This window comes from Echinops telfairi, unplaced genomic scaffold, assembly GCF_000313985.2.
Source record: "Echinops telfairi isolate 266 unplaced genomic scaffold, ASM31398v2 ScPeMD7_5592;HRSCAF=6446, whole genome shotgun sequence".
In the NCBI taxonomy this organism is placed as follows: domain Eukaryota; kingdom Metazoa; phylum Chordata; class Mammalia; order Afrosoricida; family Tenrecidae; genus Echinops; species Echinops telfairi.
In genome coordinates, this window is record NW_022109491.1 from 9,610,250 (window position 1) to 9,616,160 (window position 5,911).

Sequence of the window (5,911 nt, forward strand, 5' to 3'; positions counted from 1 at the left end):
ATGAGGAGCTGATGCCGGGGGCTTAGGTGGAGAGCAAATGTTTTGAGAATGATGAGGGCAATGAATGTACAAATGTGTTTTACACAATTGATGCATGTATGGATTGTGATAAGAGTTGTATGAGTCCCTAATAAAATGATTTTTTTAAAAAAAGGAAAACCTAACGAGCACCTTCTTCTGCATGTATGTACATATAGCTACAATATCCGAAACTGGGATTACCACATCAAAGGAAAACTGCAGATTAGTAAATTAGCCCCACGGAGATTTTATCATTTTATATTAGCAACATAGGAGGGTGCCTGCTTCCTCATGGCTTCATCAACGCAACATGTCTGATTGAGCACTATTGCTTTGGCTACATATTCTGCCTACAGATGTAAACAAAATCACCTCCAAATTTACCTAAAGTAGGTATATCCAAATTAGAATCGGCTGTAATGAAAAAGAAGTAGTCTATGATCCCAGAAATGAATCCTGATCAAAAGGAGGGAAGTGTACAATAGAATTTTACATTTTCCCTGGAATTCAGACTTCCAGAAGTCATTAAGGCTGGATGGGCCCCTGAAACAATTGTCTTGAAATATTCTTTAAACTTTAAAGGAAAAATATCTTTCAATCAAATAATACGTTCACTTAATTAGTAAAGAATATCTGTGTAGATCATAGTGCTCTTGTAAGAACAAGCTATCTGAAATCAAAGTGACAAAATCAACTTGCGAGATTAGATAGAAAACTCAGGGCAGTGAGTTTATCCTAATGTGGAAGGAGCAATTCAGAAAAGCAGATGGCACAATATAAACAGTGTCACTAAATTGTACAGAAATAAATTATTAAACTGGTGTATACCGAAATATATTCTCAACAACAATAAACAAAAATTGCTTTCACAAAAATTGATCAGAAAATAAGAACGAACTTTTGGAAAATGAGATATATTGGTGTGAAAAAAAATTGTATCGTGACTATCCTGGAAAATAGAATAAATGTGGCTGAAACCCAAATCAGCATTTAAGAATACCAGGGCAAGGAAATCTTTTAGAATATGGGGCTACATTTTTTTGAGCAGAAGTGTTTTAGACCTATATTTCCATATCAAATAAGCATGACCCTTCCTACAAAACTAAACTCAAGCTCTATGCCAGAAAAAGAAAAAGTCGATCAAAAGCAGAAGACTCTGTATGCAAAAGACGGTGGAACTAACCCAAGAATGCCTGACATCTGGGCAGGAGGCCCAGAAAGACAGAAGAAAAAAAACTAAAACATGGTATCAAGAGACGCTATCAAGAGTGCCACGCTTGATACAATGGATGTAGGGATTGTGATAAGAGCTGTAAGAGCCCGCCACTAAAATGATGTATTAAAATAAATTAAAAGTTACCCAAAAAAAGAATGCCATGCAGAAGAAAACAAGGGTGTTTTTTTGTTCGGTTTCCCCATGCAAATGATTAGTTAAAAGACCTAGCGTTTCAAAAGCAAACTACAAAGAGGAGAAGTGTCTCTTCCGTCAGCAAGTGCAGTGCCGTGTCGGTGAAAGGAGAAAGCACTGAGGGGTTCAACTGAGGGATGGGGAAGCCGCGTGCAGGGGAGGGGCCGCCAGGTAGCTGAAGATCTGGGGAACCAACAGCAGACAGGATTCGCGTGCTGGTAAACCTTGAGCCATCAGTTCCTGGAAAGACACCCTGGCGCACAACGTATAGCGCTTGCCCGTTTGGGGCTCTGTGGTGGTTGTTGGGTGCTATGCAGTCCATTGGAACTCAGAGCCACCCACACACAGTGTTAGGCCAACCTCACATTGTTATGCTTGAATCCGGCGTTGCAGCCACTATGTCAACCCAGCTCAGAAGGTTTGCCGCTTTTTCACCCGCCCTCTGCTTTGCTCAGCAATGCTGTCTTTTCCCCTGATAATTCGTCCAAAGTCCGCGAGATGGAGTCTCACAAGCCTCACTTCGCAGGAGCATTTGGACCACAGCTTCTGAGATACAGGTATTTGCTCTGATGGTCGTCTCTGGCTCTTTCAGTCTTCCCCCACACGGCAATCTACATGCATCGGCTCTTCTTTGATCTTTCCTATGTGCCATCCGACCTTCACATGCGCATGAGGCAGCTGAAATGCCATGGCTTGGGTCAGATGTCCCGTAGCCCTCAAAGAGACAGCTTTGCTCCTTCACACTTCAAATAAGTATTCTGCCACAGATTTACCCAGTGCGATAGTGCTCCTACATTTGATTTCTTGACTGCTGCTTCCATAGGGATTCATGGTGGATCCAGGTCAAATGAAATCCTTGACAGCGCCATCTTTGCTCCATTTATCCCCATGTTGTTTATGGGTCCGGTTATCAGGATTTGGATTGCGTTGTATTGCTTCGTTATCCATACCGAATGCTGCAGTCTTTGTTCCTCAACAGTAAATGCTTCAAATTCTATTCACTTTCAGCTAGTGGGATTGTATCATCTGCATATTAAAGGTTGTTAACCAACCGACTTTCCTCCAAATCTGATGCCACATTCTTTCCTATATAATCCAGTTTCTGGGGTGAGATAGTTTATTGTGCCAGGCTGGCTGATAAACGCAGGTGGGATTGACTGAAGGATAGAGAGATAAATGGCTTGGTAAGCCTCGCCTTTCTTGTCTCTCGCTCTGTGATCATCGGACCAGTGTGCGGCTGCCTTGCTTGTTCTGTGCTTCAATTTAAAGGCTACACTGCCTGTGGGACGCCTAGCCTGTGAACTGTGTTGCTGTAAGTTGAGGTCCCTTTAAGACTTCTCTGGAGCTGGGGACTGGCGGTTGGTGACCTGCCTTGTGATTGGCTGCTGTGCTGACATAGCCTAGCTCTCTCTACAAATAGAGGAAGATCTGGCATCAGCAGAGACTTGAAGGACTGCTAGTCTCTCAACTTTCTCTCATGGACGTGAGTTGCACTAAGCCATTTATAGTACTTTCTAATTTAACTGTTTATTTCTTGTTATATATCTAATTATCTTTATAAATAAATATATTATATTATCAGGAATTTGGTTTTATCTCTCTAGAGAACCCTGTCTAACACATGGGGTTACTGTGCTCAGCATGAAGACTGAACAATGTGACGATAGGATACAGCACTGATGCACACCTTCCCTGGTTGTCAACTATGCACTATCCCTCTCTTCTCTCCCAATGGCTGCCTCTTGGTCTATGTGCAGATTTTGCACCAGCCTGTTAAGTGTTCTGGAATTCCCATTTTTCACAATACTCTGTTATTAACCAGACAGTCAAATACCTTTGCATAATCAATTAAACACAAGTAAATCTATTCCTGGTGTTCTCTACCTTCAACCAAGATTCATTTGATGTCAGCAGTGCTATCCCTCTGTGTTAGGCAGGGTTCTCTAAAGAAACAAAACCAGGACATTTATGATTATATATAGAGAGAAGGATAGGTTTATACAGTGAGAAGGAATATAACAGCTACCTAGTGCACACAGCAGTACAGAGGGCTCAGTTCAACTCACTTTTGTGGAACAGTGAATTTACTGAAAGTCCTTTAACTCTCTGGAGGGGGCTTCGGTCCAAGGTCAAGGAAACAGACAGTGGAGTCTTACCGCAGGCAAAACAGGCAGAGTCTGCCCACAGGCAGCGGACGGCAGGGTGGGTCAGCACCTTGGTGAAACAGGCCTGGATGGGATATAGAACTCAAGCCCTGCAAGGCAACAGGATCCACCAGCCTCAAGCTCAAGCGATGGCACACCAGCAGTACCTGCAGCGTGGTGAAGCTGGCCTCGCGCTCTAGCTACGTGATCCATAGATTCCGTAGCACACAGGTTGAGGCAGAGAACTATCTAAAGCAGCAGCACACTGGTCTGATCACTGGACAGCAAGAGAGACAAGGGCGGGCCTTGCAGCACCATTTATCTCTTTGCCCTGCAATCAAACTGCGACCTGATTAATCTCTGCCCACACGTTCCTACTGGCCAGGTTGGCACAATAACCCTAACTACCCTGTTTCCCCGAAAATAAGACAGTGTCTTATATTAATTTTTGTTCTCAAAGATGCTCTAGGTCTTATTTTCAGGGGATGTCTTATTTTTCCATGAAGAAGAATATGGTACACATTTATTGTTTATCGTTTTATTGTTTTATTAAAAGAGACCTCGCACTTCCTGTCTGCTCTGGCTGCGCTGCGGCGCCCACTGCTACGGTCCAGAGTCCAGAGTTAGGGTAGCTTCGGGGGGCTTTATCTTCAGGGAGGTCTTATTTTCGGGGGATGCCTTATATTTCAGTGAGAGGCAAAACTGTCAGTAGGTCTTATTTTCGGGGGATGTCTTACTTTCGGGGAGACAGAGTATCACATCTTCATTCCACATCTTCTGAATCTGACTTGCATTTCCGGCGCTCTGTCGAACTCTGCTGCAACCACTGTTGAGTGATCTTCAGCAAGACTTGACTTGCATGGATATTAATGATATTATTTTGTAATTTTCACACTCTGTTGCATCCCCTTTCTTTGGAATGGGCATAAATGTAGATTTCTTCCAGTCGGCTGACCAGGTAACGGTCTTCCACATTTGTTAAAACATTTCCAATGATATTCCATCAACTCCTGAAAACTTGAGGGGGCGTTGTTTTGGTTTGGGGCTTTTGTTTGTTTGTTGTTTCTTTTTTGCCAATACCTTCAGTGCAGCTTGGACTTCTTCCTTCAAAACCATTGCTTCTTGATCATACGCGACCTCCTAACATGGTTGAACCTTAACCAATTCCTTTTGGTAAAGTGATTCTATAGTTCTTCCATCTTCTTCAGATGAATCCTTCATTATTCAATCTTTTGTTCATAAACTCGTTCAATATTACAACTTTTCTTCGGTTCTTTTCAGCTTGAGAAATGCTGAGTGTGTTCCTCCTGTTTGGTTTTCTACTCCAAGTCTTGGCACATCCCAGCATAACACTTGCCTCTGTCTGCTGAAACGGCCGCCCTCGGAAACATTCTGCACTGCTCCGCACTTCATCGTTTCTTCCATCAATGTTCCAGAGCAAGTTCAGGGTCTCTTCCGACATCCACGCTGACCTTTTCTCCCTTTCCTAGCTTTTGAAATAACTGTTTGCTTTCTTCGTGTGTGATGTTCTTGACAACATTCCACAACGATCTGGTCATTAGTGTTCAGTGTGGCAAGAGTGTTCTTGACTGCTCTCTGGATGGTGTCTAGATTCAAGTGGAACATACTCCAGGTCATATTTTGGCTCTTGTGGACTTGTTTTCAATGTTCTTCATCTTCCACCTGCATTTGCACATCAGCAATTGATGGTGTGTTCCACGGTCAGCCCCTGGCCTTGTTTAGTTAATGATATTGAACTTCTCTGTGGTCTCTCTCCACAGATGTTGTCAATTAGAATCTTTTGTTTTCCATCTGGGGATGAGGTCACATCACAGTTGCTGTTAATGCTGTTTAAAAAGATATTTGTGGGGAACAAACAAGGAATCGGGGAGGGGGGAGCACTGGAACGGGTTGTGATTATGTATACACAACTCATTTTAAAAGCGATTTAACCCTGAAGGTGTATGATTTGTGAATACTGTACCGAGGAAACTACTTTAAAAAAGGAATGCTGATAATGTGAAAAACTTAACCAATCTCATTGAACAATTGGTATAGAAAGTATTTAATGGGAGCCTAATTTGCTATGTAAGCTCTCACAAAAACAAAATAAAAATAGTTTTTAATAATTTGATTATTAAAAATTAAGTTTTGGAAAAAAACAAGATAGTTGTACTGACAAAGTTGCTGGTCTTGCAAAATTTTGTCATGCAACCTCCATCATAGTTTCTATTACCAAGACCATATGCTCCAGCCCCCTCTGTGTTTCCAAATTTCATATTGCAATCCCCGGTAATTATCATTGCATCGTAAGTGCATGTGTGAACCATTTCAGAAT